The sequence below is a fragment of the Astyanax mexicanus genome, chromosome 7, assembly GCF_023375975.1.
Source record: "Astyanax mexicanus isolate ESR-SI-001 chromosome 7, AstMex3_surface, whole genome shotgun sequence".
Taxonomy (NCBI): Eukaryota; Metazoa; Chordata; class Actinopteri; order Characiformes; family Acestrorhamphidae; genus Astyanax; species Astyanax mexicanus.
In genome coordinates, this window is record NC_064414.1 from 2,981,726 (window position 1) to 2,998,527 (window position 16,802).

Consider the following 16,802-nt stretch of genomic DNA (forward strand, 5'->3'; position numbering starts at 1 on the left):
CATATATTTATATATATATATATATATACTATATATAAATATATATTACATATATACTTGGTTAACTGTGCTATTGACACACAGTTATGTTTTCCAGTTTTTCACTTTCCAGGAATATTAACTAATATTGATAGATCGGTACCACTTTAAAATAAGAATACCTTTATAAAGGGTTTATAAATGGTTTACCTTGCCTTAAAAATCATTAATAATCAGTTATAACACATACGTAGGAAGGGCAAGAGTGACTTGTTGTTTGCCAAATAATGAACCCACAGCCATCTATATTGTTGTTATTTCTATATATGTGTTATAACTGATTATTAATGATTTTTAAGGCATTTACAACCTAATTAGTAACCATTAATAAACTAATTGTAAACCATTTATAAACCCTTTATAAAGGTAGTCTTATTTTAAAGTGGTACCGATAGATCATTAAACAATTCCCACAAAATGTTGATTTTCTCCATGCACACCACGCTATCGTAACATCGAGAAAAGTACAGCTTGTGCATAATGAAACACATAAAATAAATTGACTAATTCTGCCTTTGTTTGGGACTAACGTGAAATGAACCAAATAAATCAGCGTGTCACGAGTCATTCCCTTTAAGAGCCAGGTGCGCTCTGACTTTGGCGGAGTGCTATTTTAACAGTGCAGAGGAAACTGACCTGCTCGTTCACGCTGTGAAGGTGAGCAAGCAGGGATATTTTCTAATATTGATAGATCATTAAATAAAAAAATAATTCTCACAAAAGGATGATTTTCTCCATGTACACCACGCAGCTTCATTTATTGATTTACAGCACGTCAGTGTGTCTTCCCTATCGTAACATCGAGAAAAGTACAGCTTGTGCATAACGAAACACATAAAAGTACTAATTCTCTAAATTACACTCTCTCTATATCAGCGTCTCACATGTCATTCCCTTTAAGAGCCCTTTAATGCGCTCTGAAATGGCATAACAGTATGTATATAAAAGTATACAGTCTAGGAAACAAAACAAAAAAAAAAAACTAAAACCTCAAAGCACGATCCTCAAACTTGTTTTAGTTCTGTTTCTAATCTTCAAGTGGTTTTAGTTTCTGAAGACACTGATGACCAACGTTTTCCCCAGACCAGGGAGAAGATTGATACCAGTGGGGAAAGATATTTAGAGATAACAGAGACGAGATGGGAAGATAGGATGAAATCGTAAAAAAAGAGAAAGAAGTAAGAGAGATAGAGAGAGAGATTGACAAGAGATGAAGAGATACAAAGAGAAAGAAGAAAAAAAGAGAGAGAGAGAGAGAGAGAGAGAGAGAGAGGGACAAGAAAGCATCAGGGAAACTGGCTGCAGTCAGACTTCCTTGAAGAGAGAAATGAAACCAATGTTCAGTGTTGTATAACTTTTGAAAACCCTGGGGCAGGGGCAGAAATTGAACAGTGTAAAAATAATTAGAACAGCAGGTGTGGGCACAATGAATCTGAGGCAGCGACTGTTGACAAACCGATGCAGCCCTCTTCCTTTCTCACTGTGTGAAAACTCAATTTCAAGTTTCCTTCACGACGTTTGTGTGGCGACCGAGAGCAGACAGTCAGCGGACCCTGAACAAAGAGCGAGGGGGTGGAGGTGTTGTTGGGGAGAAGGTGGGGAGGTAAAGAAAAGATAAAGTCCAAAATCTGAGATCCAGCGATCTGAGATGAATTGTTCAGAAATAGTAAATTATACACACTGCTATTTTACACCCTATAAAATGTGCATCACAATAGAATTCTCATTGCGATCTTACACGATAATTTAATGCCATCCTCTTTCATTTTCATTTATATAACAATATTACTTCTGGATACACCTTCCACTCATTCAGTGCGTTTTCTTATTTCTTTATTTTCATGACTATTTACATTGTAGATTCTCACTGAAGCATCAAAACTATGAATGAACACATGTGGAGTTTTATGTACTTAACAAAAAAAAAAGAGCTGAAGAGTGTGCAAAGCAGTAATCAGAGCAAAGGGTGGGTATTTTGAAGAAACTAGAATATAAAACATGCTTTTTAATTTATTTCACCTTTTTTAGTTAGGTACATAAAACTCCACATGTGTTCATTCATAGTTTTGATGCCTTTTGATGCCATTTTTGGTAACATTTTACTTGGATGGTCCATTTGATGGCCTCTTTGATGCTCAACTGACATTTAACTAACCTTCAACTACATGTCTATTATATTATTAAATGATTCTCCATTGAATATAACCCGACATCCAACTCTAACCCAAACGCTTATCTTAATATTTTAGGATTGGGTTTAGGGTTAAATTTTTTAGCTTAGGTTAAGGTTAGGGTAAGGGTTAGGTGTAGGGTTAGGTTCTATTTTGAATCATTTACATTCAACATAGGGTTAAGTTAAATTTAATGGATTCAATTCAGTGTTAGTTGAATGTCAGCTGAGCATTAACAAGGCCATAAAATGGACCATCCAAGTAAAGTGTTACCAATGTTTTTTTTTCCTTAAAACTAAAAGCAGTTCTTTTACAGTATTGCTTAAATAATTATTTAAAGCACTTTTTCTTTGTGTTTAAATCAGATTTATGTGTAAGAACATCCATATCTCTTCATGTACAGTACGTTTGTTTAGGCAAGGATTATGTTGAGTCTGGAGCCTCTTGGACAGAGCTCCTCTCAGGCTCTCACTCTACACTTTCTGTTCTGTAGAGTTACAGAACTATAATGACTAGAGAGATGCTGCTGTTTACATCCCAAACAAGTGCCATGTATCCCCAGCTCAGACACAGCAGTGTACAGTGTGTCATAATGATACAGCCTTCAGCCTCCCCCAGAACAAAAGACCCAAAGCTAAGAAATACTTTCTTCCTCTCACTGGTTGGTAATGAGGACCACCAAGACCGCCAGCCGTCCTCCGTGCCTCCTAAAGTGCTCACGATTACCTGACGTACGATTTTATCTGACATGTCACTGCTGAACGAGATTTGAATTGCTTTAGGCCTGATACCTGCAGTACCACAGGTCCACAGTCCACACTGACCACAGTAAAACAGATCAGCATGTGTAATTGGAGCTCCTGTAAGCTACACCTGGTTTTAGAGCACAATAATTGATTGTGGTGACGGACAGTTCTGGTGGAAACAGGAGAGTTGAGGTGAACATTGAATTCTGCGTGATTTTTGGATACAATCCGGGTTAGCACCCGAACATCCCTTTCAGACAGCTTCCTCTTACAGCGTCCACAGTTAATCCTGTTGGATGTGGTTGGTCCTTCTTGGTGGTATGCTGAGCTGACATTACCCTGGATACCGTGGCTCTTGATGCATCACAAAGACTTGCTGTCTTGGTCTCAGATGCTCCAGCAAGACGTGCACCAACAATTTGTCCTCTTTTGAACTCTTTTGTGTATTTCACACATAATGTTATAGTGTGCATTGCAATATTTAGAGCAGAACTGTGCTCTTACCCTGCTAATTGAACCTTCACACTCTTACTGCTCTTACTGGTGCAATGTGCAATTAATGAAGATTGGCCACCAGGCTGCTCCAATTTAGCCATAAAACCTGGATTTTCTGTAAGAGAGCAGAATTTATGCTTCCATGTGGCCCCTAAATGTTACACTTGTTCTGGGTTCTTTTGTGAACTTCTGGGTGAGTTGTCCATGCCCTTTTGGAGTAATGTTGGTAGGCTGGCCACTCCTGGGAAGGTTCACCAGTGTTCCATTTTTTTTTTTTTTTCGATTTGTGAAAAATATCTCGTTGTGATTCGCTGGAGTCCCAAAGCTTTAGAAATGACTATGTTTTCTCATCTGTTCTTGACTTTCTGCAGATTGGGGTATAATAATGTGCTGTTTTTTTAGATATTTTATCCTGATTCATGTCGTCAGACAGGTTCTATTTAAGGGATTTCTTGATTTTACACGTCTTTGTCTGATAGTAAGATTTGTTTGATAATCTGACAAAAAAAAGGAAATATAAAATAAATCTGTAGGGGCACAAATACTTTTATCACAAATATCACAGTAGATATTAAACCCAAATAAATAACATCCCCATTAAGAAATGTGAAAGAAGAAGGAATATGGGGATATTCTCACAAACTGAGTGACTGCGCAAGAAGAAGACAAGTAAGAGACAACACCAAGATGCCTATGCTACTCTAAAAAAGATAAATTGATGCCACCCCCACCACGTTTTACAGTCTCCAGGAATGTCTCCAGATTTTAAGCTTTGTTTGTTAAAATCAAACCAATGGAACCAACCCCAGTACATATATTGTTGATGGTTGATATCAAAGAAAGCTTCTATTGGAGGTTTGGGAGACAACTGGTGGTCGTGGTGGTTCTCATTACCAGAATGTCTTAAAACTTTTATTTTGTAGCTGTGTGTAAACTTTGGAAGCAGGCTAATGGTTGTATCATTATGTTTTGTGCTGCAGTTTGTGAGGAGGACACATGACAGTTGATTTCAACCTTTTTTGCTTTATTGCTGTGTTTTTTATTCCCTATTGCAACAGAAACAGAACCCAAACTGCACCTTTACAGCCATTATGACTTTCTGCTTCTGCAGGACGAAACCGAACTGCCACTTTTGGTTCACTAATAGGAGAACTTACGAAACGTGCCGTTTTAATCCTAAAAGAGCTTGCAAAATAAATTGCGATTGGAAAATAATTACATTAGTAAGCCAATAGTTGTAAGAGCGTGTTCTCCTTTCTGTAATTACACTTGTGTATTAGGGTGAGGGTAATTAGGTGAGGGTAATTACATTTCTAATAACGTATGAACTGCTATTTATTTTATTTTTATTTTTATTTCAGTTTAATTACCCGTTTTACAAGAGTAATTATAGTGCATTTGCACCTAAAATGTCAGGTTACAACACATTTAACAAGTGATAGCAGCAATGCTGGTTCTAATTCATGGAAACTTGGCTAAAGTTCAGTTTTTATACCATTGTGTGAATGATGTAATTAATTACACTTTTGTCTTTAAATATAGTAAATGTAATTATCATGCTCCTATAGTATATTTGTAGTGAAGAAAGACAGGACATGCTTAATGGGATCTTGAATGATTGGATGAGCTGCATTTCTCTACAAAATGTACAGTAAATAAGTACAAAACTTATTGTAGCATTGGGGGCATTATTAGTGATTTTCGAGGTTCTTTTAAGTGAAATAATTGGATAATAGGCTTTCCGAATAAAATTGGAAAATTGGAAATAGAACAACACTCTTAAAAATGAGCTAATGAGCTAGTTTTACTCATAATAATATATGGCAACATTTTTTCTTTCATCTTATTTTTAAGTATAACCCACAAAGCTTTTTTTTTTTTTTGCTTTTGTCATTTTTACTAAAAATTTCAAAAAGACATTACTCAACAATAAGGTTGCAAAAAATGTTGCACTATATCTTTAAGTAAAATTAGCATGTTTTTTGTGTTTTTTACTAAAATTATTGAGATAGACATTACTTAATAATAATAAAGTTGTAAAAAGGTTGTACTATATTTTTATATAAGATTAATTTACCAAACATTTTTTGTAATTTTAAAGATTTTATGCCTTGTGTTTCTGCAGTAAGTAAAATTTTAAGAAAAGATTTTTGTTTTAAGATAAAGAGTAAGAATTTATGTTACTGCAACAACTGACTACTTCTGACAAAAAGTAATTTAATCTAAAAGTTTTCTGAAAAAAGCAGGGTTTTTGTAATGCAATGGATAATATAAAATACTTAATAATTAATCAGAGTTTAAGGAAACAACAACAAAGATAACCAGACTGAAAAACGTTTTGATGAAACTGGCTCTCATCAGGACCGCCCCAGGAAAGGAAGAGCAAGAGTTACATCTGTTGCACAGAATAAGTTTCTAATTTCTAATAGTCTATTAATGTTTTTTTTTTTTTTTTTTTTACTCTAATATTAGTGATTCACAGATTAAATAAAGCCCAGATAAAGAGTTTTTTTATTCTGTTTCAATTAGCTTTTCTTTTTACTGTTTTTAGATCTCATTGTATTTAAAGCATTTAAAATCCTAGAAGACAAATCAAACACAGGCACTCCCTGTGAGATCTATACATGCAGAGTAAATCTGCTGGTCAGAATTAAAAACATATTATTAAGTGAGGGGACGCCTGGCCCCGCCCGGGCAGATAGATATACCCGTAGAGTTCAGCTCCAGTTCTAATCAAAAGGCTAATCCAGCTAATCAAGCTCTTCGTGGGCGTCGGCATGAGCAGCAGCAGCAGGTCAGAGTGGAGATGGGGGTCTGCTGATATGAGGAAGGTGGTGGGCAGCAGAAGTGAGACTCTTATGCATTTATATTTAAAATAAAACGTTTCTCCATGTTTTTATTACTAATTCTTTTGAATTCGATATAAATTTGGCCAATCTGACTCCAATTTAACAACTAGATTGCAGTTCCTGCAGAAACTGCGAGTGTAATTGCAGTGCTGATTTGTGGGCTGTTGCTAAGGTGTTGCTATGGTGGTGCTCGGTGTCTGCTAGGTTGCTGCTAAGGTGTTGTTAGGTGGTTGCTAAGATATGGCTATGATGTCCATGCTGGTTTTTAAGGTACTGCTATTGGCTTCATGGTGGTTGCTATTGTATTGCTAACTGTCTGCTAGGTGGATGCTATGATGTTGCTAAGTGTCTGCTAGGTGGTTGCTAAGGTGTTGCTGTAGTGTCTGTGTTGGTTGCTAGGGTGTTGCTATTGGATCCATGGTGGTTGCTATGGTGTTGCTAAGTGTCTGCTAGGAGGTGTTGATGGATCGAATATATTTAAAAAAATAATAATTTATGTAATTTAGTGTATATTTTTTAGCTATGAGTCAAAGAGTCTAACAAAATTTCCCATTTACTGTTCAGGAATAGTAGACTTCCCATTTAGGTGGTTGCTAAGGTGTTGCTGTGGTATCCTTGGTGGTTAACATAGCGTTGCTAAGTGTCTGCTAGGAGGTTGCAAAAGTGTTGATAGATAAAATATATTTAAAAAAAATAATTTAGGTAATTTAGTGTATATTTTTTAGCTTTGAGCCAAGGAATGTAACGAAATATCGCATTTACTGTTCAGGAATAGTAGAGTTCCCATCTAGTTGTTTGCTAATGTGTTGCTAAGGTAGCTGTGCTGGTTGCTATAGTGTTGCTAAGGTGTTGATGGATAGAATAAATTTAAAAACAATGTAATTTGTGTAATTTAGTGTATAATACAGTCAAGAACTGTAAAGAAATATAGCATTTACTGTTTAGGAATAGTTGTTCTCCTTTTTCAAAGGCTTAGAAGTAACTGGACATATTTTAAATACTTTGAAATATAAGAAATAATGACTGCCTGAAGTCTAAAACCCACAGACATTCCCATACAGCAAATTTTATATGTTAAGATGCTTTAATAGGCTTTGCTTTATTCTATATCAGTCTTATACGTTTCTGATTATTTGAAGGCCTTTGTGTTTTAACTTGTGTTTTTAAATGAAAGTGTGTTTATTCACAGCCGGAGATTCACAGTCAGGTGACTGACTGTCTCTAAGAACAATCCTTTTCATTGTCTCGGTTTGTTTTTCTGCTCTCTTTCGAGTCATTATCCATCTGCTCTGTGAAGAAGCGTCCCACCACTTTTTTCATATTTAACTCTAAGTCATATCAGAAAGATTCATCAGCATTTATCCTGCTACTATTATCAGCAGTGATAACATCAATACTGCACACAACACTGACCCAGCTCTACTGGCAGCCATACTTCACCAAGCCATGACACTGCCTCCACCATGTTTGACAGATGACGTGCTACGCTTTGGTCATTAGCATAGCATTTCTTCACAATAAAATGAATAAAAATTGTATAGTAAGTTATCAGTTTTCTCAAGCAGATCAATGAGGTCATATATGATCTCCACTACTTATTGGAGGAAAGGTATTGAAGAAAGAAAGATAGAAAGAAAGAAAGAAAGAAAGAAAGAAAGAAAGAAAGAAAGAAAGATAGAAAGAAAGAAAGAAAAACTCTTTTTATGTTTTATATTCAGTATATTGTCTTTTAAGCTTTCTCAAGCAGATCAAAGAGGTCATATATGATCTCCACTACTTATTGGAGGAAAGGTATTGAAGACAGAAAGGAAGAAAGAAAGAAAGAAAGAAAGAAAGAAAGAAAGTTTTATATTCAGTATATTGTCTTTTTATTTAGTATTTTTTATTGTAAAATAACTATTATGATAAATACAAATAGTTCTTTCTTTCTTTCTTTCTTTCTTTCTTTCTTTCTTCACTACATTTCCTTTATTAAGTGGTGGAGATCATATATGACACTCTATCATATAATAGACTTAACTGGTGGTTACAAATATGTGAGAAGAACCATTATAATAGTATATGTTGATTAAACTAATTAAGGCAAGTAGAAGAACTTTTATATGAAAACAATACTTTTAACTTTAAAACAGATCAATTTGACCCAGAACATAACAGTTAACAGTGTTTAAATTTTATACATTATATTATTGGTCCACGTAAACCTTTTTGTAGCAATGAAATACAAATGTGGATGTGTCTAAAATGAGCTTTTTTTTGTAAAATTTGCACAATTTATCCAAAACAGTACCTCAGAAATTTGCTATGTGGAGATTTAACTCATAAGCTGCGGTCCAATCTGAAGGGAGCTGCCCAACTAGGCAGCATTTGCAGGCAGCATAGGCGCGCTCCCGAGAAAAGGACTGTCCCATTCGGAAGGTAGCATGTGCTGCCTACCTGGGCAGCTGCCTTATTTTACCCCGATTCTGAAGGCAGCGTGAGATGTATCCTTCACGGCGAAGGCAGTCCCATGATGCATTTCACCAGCTCAGAGTTCCAGCGCTCAGATTTAAAAACATGGCGGACGGAGCCGGCCTGCCACGGAGTTTCTGTACAAATGTGAGTAATTCCCTCCTGTATTTCCACTCACCGCTGCGTGGGTTTATCAAACTAGCGTATTTTAGACTGTTTTAAGTTGTTTTCCATCGTTGTTTTCGCCTGTACTTCATTTAATGTAAGACCTGACCGGCGGAAGCTACCGTTAGCTTATCGCGCTAATTTACCGGGTAAGCTAACACGCATCTAGCCGACTTACAGAGTACCAAACGCGGCTGCAGCGCTGAGGAAACCCCCGCTAGGAAACAAAGATACCCTGGCCGTCCAGTATAAAAAGTTCTAACTGTTTTAAGTCACTGTTACGTATAACTAAGTGATTTACTGTGTAAATAGTGTAAACGTGTAGAATAACCTGTAATTTAGTGATTTAATGCGTAAACAGTTTAATTGTTAGAGGGAATAACTAGATTTACCTGTAACTGAGTGATTAATTGTGTAAATAGTGGAATTATGAGCGTGTTCTCCATAAACCGCTGTTACTAATTCAGATTTATTTTTTCCACAGGGATGAACGTGGGCCGGGGAAAGTGAACTCTGGTCAGACCGGCTGGAGGCAGCGTTAGCTCCCTTTATGAATATATATTTTTTTCTTTGAATGTAATAAAGTTTTCTCTCTTAACATTATTATTTTTGCTTGCTGTGTTTTATAGTCACTATGCTTATTGTAGTATCACATCTCAACTAGTGGGTATGGGTAAATAAATAAATAAAAAGTTTATGAATGTGTTTTATGCAACTAAAAGGTAAAGATAAATTAGCTGACTGTGTATGAATGTACTATTGTGTGAAACGTAGCTTAGTTTGATAATTTAGCTCTGATGGCTCATACAAAATATTTATTATATTATGGTTTCATTACTCATGCATTTCTATGAAGCATCTAATCAAAAATAAATTAAATACATAAATAAAACTGACCATACTCTGAGAATTAAGTGAGGAAAAGTGTAGAATTAAAGTAAATCATGAATATTTAAATATATGTAATATTTGGATGAGTAAAAGAGAAATAGCTGCCGCTGCATTTTGCCACTGATTTATCCCGAGGTAAGTGATCATTAACTTTAGTTATTTATAAACAGCTCACGGGCACAGCGCGCTAGACGTGATGACGTATGCTGACTCCAGAGCGTGTCCCGAACGCGCTGCCTTATAAGATCCCTTATGGGGAAAATGCTGCCGAACGAGGGAGCTGCCTTTGAAGGCAATGACTACCTAGGCAGCTCCCTTCAGATTGGACCGCAGCCATAATCTCTTTATGAGCACCTAGAATACGAAGCAAAGAACTCATCAAAACTGCAAAGAGGATTTTTTTCTAATTAGAAACCTTTATTTCTTACAATTATGTAAAGTAAAATATAATAAACACATACATTTGAAACAGAAAGATCTCTTCTTCTATTGTGGTGTCTCTCCTCCACTGCAGATGGAGAGTTTTTTTTTTACTTCCCTTAGGTGTCACGTAATGTCTGAGAACTCTTTGGGAGCAGTTAAAATGTCCCAAAATAATAAAAATCAGAACGATTATCATAAATATTCAGTGCCTTCTGATCTTGAAATTGTAATAAATGGTACGTATTACCAAAAGCTAGAGAGGGAGATAATTACAAAGAGCTCTAATGAATCCAATTAATTCAGAGGCCCTTTCACTTATTGGAACCATAATAGCTTCTACTCATAAAATATTAATTTTAGCACCTAAGAATGAAGAACTTTTTTATGGAAACACATATGAGAAGATGTTGTATCAGAGGAATAAAAATAAAAAAAGTGTTATATTATCGTGTATGGTTGCTATGGTGTTGCTAAGTCTCTGCTAAGCTGTTGCTAACTGTCTGCTAGGTGGTTGCTATGATGTTGCTAAAGTGTTGCTAGGTGGTTGCTAAGGTGTTGCTGTGGTGTCTGGCTCAAATTAAAATAAAACAAAAGTTTTATATTATTGTGTATGAACTTTAGCATTAGTTCACTTTGATCAGGTTGGGAAAGTTTTGTTTTGTAACCACATTAAACACAAAGAAAAAGCAGAAAATATCCAGTTCTCTCTTCTTTCTCTCTTCTTTCTCTCTTCTTTCTCCATCTCCCACACTTTTTTTTCTGTAGAAAAACTCTCTCCAGAAATACTGTTCAGCTCTGTCTGCTCGGTGGTTGTTATGGTGTTGCTAAAGTGTTGCTAGGTGGTTGGTAAGATGTTGCTATAGTGTCCATGCTGGTTTCTAAGGTACTGCTATTGGCTCCATGGTGGTTGCTATGGTGTTGCTAAGTCTCTGCTAAGTTGTTGCTAACTGTCTGCTAGGTGGTTGCTAAGGTGTTGCTAGGTGGTTGCTAAGGTGTTGCTGTGGTGTCCGTGTTGGAATAATAAAAATAAAGAATAGTTTTATATTATCATGTGTGAACATTAGCATTGGTTTGCTTTGATCAGGTTGGGAAATTGATAAAAGTTTTGTTTTGTAACCACATTAAAAACAAAGACAAAGCAGAAAATATTCAGTTCTCTCTTCTTTTCTCTTTTTCTCTCTTCTTTTCTCTTTTTCTCTCTTCTTTCTCTCTTTTTTATCTCTTCTTTCTCTCTTTTTTATCTCTTCTTTCTCCATCTCCCTCAGCTCTTCGGTGGAAATTACTGTTGTTGACAGAATTTCCATTATTGTCTCTTTCAGTGTTCAACAGCCTTTCACTTCTTTTCTCCTTCCTATAGCGTTTTTAATTGCTGTCGCTCCGCAGCGCCCGGTTCACCACCCTGATCACTGCCAGTCACTGAAATTAGAATTGACCAGAGAAGACTGAGACGGGCAGAAGATAGATCATGTTGGAAAAATGGCCTCCTCTGCAGAGAGGGACAGAATTTATAGATTCATATCTTGGCCATAAACAACAACATGACCTCTCTCCCTGGATACATGTTGATTCAATTTGTATCTATTGATGCAGTGGTTGCAAATCTGCAGGCTATAGGTTTTATTTTACTGATACACACACACACACACATCACGGGTCCGAGCCAGAGCTTCTCATTTAACCTTATTTTCAAGCTTCTGGAACCGTTCAGCTTTATTGAACACTGTTTATCTTTACGTCTTTACATTTAGGGCATTTTCACACCAGCACTATTTGGTCGCCGGTTGGTTTGTACCCTTGGTTCGGTCACGCATCTTTATGTACTTTCAGTATGTCACACGTACAGCCTCTAAAAGAGGATACGGCTCAGTTTTACTGAACGCGAGCAGCTGGTGGAGCCTTGGGGACTTCAGAAGAGGAAACTCAGAGCTCATTAGCTCCTCCATTCACTCATAGTAAAACCAAAGAAAGAGGAGTGAAGTTTCTGACTGAGCTCTCTCTCTCTCTCGCTCTCTCTCTCTCTCTCTCTCTCTCTCTCTCTCTCGTTGACTGAACATAATCTGGAATCAGATTCATCAGCTCTGAAAGGAGACCCCATCACACCCGCCCAGTTTAAAATGATGAACTATCTATCCATCCATCCATCCATCCATCCATCCATCCATCCATCCATCCATCCATCCATCCATCCACCTATCTATCTTGTCTGAAACCCAAAAAATCCTTACAAGCAGTGTAAATATATATATTTTTTACTAATTATTCTATCAATATTTAGTGTAATGATCTCCCTCACCTCTAACAGGTAACTCATTTTTCATTAAAAATATATATTTAAACTTTTTTTTTATGTTTTTTCACTACTTTATTACTTTTAAAAGACCAGCATTTTTTATTTTTGCAGGGGGTGGTTGTTGCAAATATGTGAGATGAACCATTTTCATATTATATGTTGTTATTACACTAATCAATGCAAGTAGAAGAATTTTCAAACTAAAAAAAAAAAAACACTTTTAGCTATTTTTTTCTAGATTTTCAATCATTAAAACAGATCAAATTGACCCGGAACACAACAGGAGGGTTAAATTAATACAAAATGTTTCTATAATAATGAAAAACACATTGAAATGGTTATTTTATTACACATCACAGAGAATCCTGAAGCTTGTGATTTTTAGTCTGAAGTCATGCTGTTGCAGCGTTTAAAAGCATATGCTCATAACAAGATGCTAATTACGGTGTGTCAAAACACCATAAACATCTTTTGACAGTAACAGTGTAAAAGACTCGGCACACACACACACACACACACACACACACACAAACACACACACACACTACTATCTGTCTGTGTTGGAAGCACTAATAACAGGACGCTACCTCACAGAGGAATTATGATGATAAGCTACACGCTAATTACTACTTTGGTCATGTGCTCGGGGTGAAAATGATACGAGAATCATTTAGTCATTTATTGTACAGCTTTTCAATTACAGTATCTCTCAACATCAGATGCACAAATGATGTAGACCTGCTGCGTATGGAATCGGATAATTGGGCTTAGTTAGTATGGGCTGTTTCACACCTGTGCAGGAGCTCGTTCTGGAAGGGGGGGTTCTTAAGCGTCTTTAAAAGCCGAGCAAATGAATCTAACTATTTGTCATCTGTTTAAATGCCTAATGCACCTTTTGCAAATGCTTATTGCCCCTACGGCGACGCGATCACACAGGTCATTATGCCGGTATTAAGAGGTTTGAATGTGGCTCGACACGCAAATTAGCCTGCTTTAATTCTGCAGCGCGATGGCTCGTCATCAAAGATTTATCAGCGTGAGGATTCAGCACACTTATTATATACAGTACATTCACCCATTGGTCACTTTATTAGAAGTACCTTATAAATATATTGTACTTCCACAAACTGACATTTATTTTTTTATTTTAAAAAACCCACCCTTTTTAATTTTACTCTTTGGCCACTTTTAGTCATCTGGTCTTCACAAATAATTTCTTGTAAAAGTGTCTATTGTGCTATTTTTTTTATTCTATTCTGCTCATTTATCTTTTTTTAACTCACCATCGTTAAGAACTGACTGTCCAATTATATGCAGTGTTGGGCATGCTACTTTGAAAAAAGTAATTAGTTACAGTTATAGGTACTTCGCTAAAAAAGTAACTGAGTTACTCTATTATAAAAGTAACTAGTTACCAGTAAAAGTAACTATTGCGTTACTTTTGTTAATCTCCCCCTGAGTTTAACCCAGTAACACCATATTGACATTATTCACTTCCCCAGCCTCACTTACATTCAAGTATATTTACTCATGATTGGGTATTCACATATTCCCTTTTCAGAACTATTTTGTAACGTGTGCATATTTATATTTATATTTATATTTCTGTGGCACATCACTGTGTCACTTTTATACTCAATGATATTGCACCTTGCACTTTGCTCTGTTAATTATTTAATGACCATTAGCACCATTATCTATTGCACTGCTCCGTGTACAGATAGATGTTTATCTTGTATAATAAGTTTGTTTTTTATAGCCTTATATATTTTCTATTCTTCTGTGTTTTAATTTATGTTTAAATATGTTTCTTATTGTATTGTTATGTTGCTGCTGGATGCCTAAATTTCATTTAGGATAAGTAAAGTATCTATCTATCTATCTATCTATCTATCTATCTATCTATCTATCTATCTATCTATCTATCTATCTATCTATCTATCTATCTATCTATCTATCTATCTATCTATCTATCTATCTATCTATCTATCCACTAAGCTACAGTGCCACCCAAATGTATAATACTAACATGTCTCGTGAGGGTAGCAAAGCAAAGGCTTTTAACTCTAACACTAACCGGACATCCCTCTTAAGAGTACAGTACATCAGTTATCTCATCCTCCCCTCCCTTGTGACTCACACACAACGCACACACACTTGCACCTTTGCTGTAACGGGGTGTGGGAAATGGTAACAGCGTTATAGTTACAGTCAGAGTAATTAGTTAGATTACTAGTTACTGAAAAAAGTAATTTCTGATTATGTATTAGTACAGTAGATCCCAACCCTTGACACGTATCTATATATATATATATATATATATATATATATATACATGAATGTTCTTCACGTATACCTTTAGTAATCTGACTATTTGACTATCTGTTTAAATGCCTATTGCACTTTTGCGAATGCTTATTGCCCCTACGGCGACGCGATCACACAGGTCATTATGCCGGTATTAAGAGGTTTGAATGTGGCTCGTCGCGCAAATTAGCCTGGTTTAATTCTGTGCCATGATGGTTCATCATCAAAGGTTTATCAGCGTGAGGATTGGGCGTCTGAGGAGCGTATCTGCAGACTGCAGCGTGGAGCTGATGCTGAAGAGAAGGCAGGTGCTGAACAAGCTCCTCTTACTGTAGGCATGAATCACCGCAGTTCAGTGAAAAACACCCGGCGTGTTTATCTCCTGCCAATACGTGCTCCTTTGAACTCAGCCCACGCCCTTTGATTCACGAGAACACGAGGATGGATTTACACAGACAATAGAGTTTCACGGCAAAAAAAAAAAAAAACGCACCAGGAGTTATTCATTAATCAATTAGCATTTGTGCTATTTTGGCACGTAGCTTACTTATGCAGGTAAAGGAGTCGATCGATAAACAGATCGGCCTCAAAAATGTTTCAGTATGCATCCTCCCGAGATAAGAAAAAAATTAAGAGAGCACTTAAAAATGATGAGTTTCTTTGATTTTGCCAAATAAATAAATAAATAAATAAGGAAGGTGGATGATCACAAGCCATCATACATTTTTGCACAAGGAGTGGTATAAAGTTATCCAAAAGCAGTGTGTAAGACTGGTGGAGGAGAACATGGAACCAAGATGTACAAAAACTGTGATTAAAAAACAAAAACAAGGTTATTCCACCAAATATTGATTTCTGAACTAAAACTAAAACTTTATGAATATGAACGTGTTTTCTTTGCATTATTTGAAGTCTGAAAGCTCTGCATCTTTTTTTTTTTGTTGTTATTTTAGCCATTTCTCATTTTCGGCAAATAAATGCTCTAAATGACAATATTTTTATTTGGAATTTTGTAGTTTATAGAATTAAAAAATAATGTTTATTTTACTTAAACATATACCTATAAATAGCTAAATCAGAGAAACTGATTTTGATTCAGCAATATCAATAATACAGTACTAGTAAAAAAAAAAAAAAAAAAGAAGAAGCTTGGACAAAACTAAAATTCAGTGTTATGTTTAGTAACCTTTACTTGATTTATTTTTGCTGCATCAATCCTTTCTTTTAGTAAACTTTACTTTATTTCTGCATTAATTATTACCTAATTACAATTAATTCATTTATACAATATTGCTCAAAAAAATTATGATACATAGTATATTATAATTCCTGAAATATAAGTATTTTAAGTTAAAACACACATATTACACTGTCTCAACACATGGATGGCATGTAATACATTCTTTATACTAGTATACTAAAAAAAGAGAATGTATTACATGCCGTCCATGTGTCGAGACAGTGAGACTTGGTCTGTTTATTAAAAAAAAATCTTTGAGATTATGTAAATATTTGAATGTGTGTTTTAACTAAAATTATATATAATAATATTGTATAAATGAAGTAATTGTAATTAGGTAATATTGTATGCAGAAATGAAGTAAAGTTTACTAAAATAAAGGATTGACTGAAGTTCAGTTCACTTATTTACTCTATGTAACATTTAAGTCCTGAAAGTCTTGAGTTGAAGTTACTTAAATTTATCTGAAATTAAATGTGCTTAAAAAAAGTGAATGCAGAAAGTTGCAAAACCTTTTTTAAGTAAATTTTACGCATATTTTTTTTTTTCAGTGTAGTCAAATTAAACCCGTAAGTGCTAACGTGACTAACTGTAAGTGAAAACAAATGGGCACCAGTTAGATTGACCTTGTCTACAAATGCTAATTGATCCCTGCTGTCATTGGCTGGTTATTAGCGACGATAGCGTTTTAAAAAGCAGCATTTCTTCAGGTGAGTGACACACGCGATTCGTTCA

At 35.6% G+C, this 16,802-nt stretch overlaps 1 protein-coding gene and 1 long non-coding RNA gene across 3 annotated transcripts in view; both read left to right on the forward strand.

The window, feature by feature from the left end:
* LOC103026874 (CUB and sushi domain-containing protein 1) overlaps positions 1–16,802 on the forward strand; it is a 602,854-nt gene that overhangs the window by 171,135 nt on the left and 414,917 nt on the right. The window lies entirely within an intron of this gene.
* Positions 8,620–9,519, forward strand: LOC125802982 (uncharacterized). The gene is made up of 2 exons (XR_007440031.1): positions 8,620–8,898; positions 9,401–9,519. It is a non-coding gene; the product is annotated as an uncharacterized LOC125802982 (long non-coding RNA).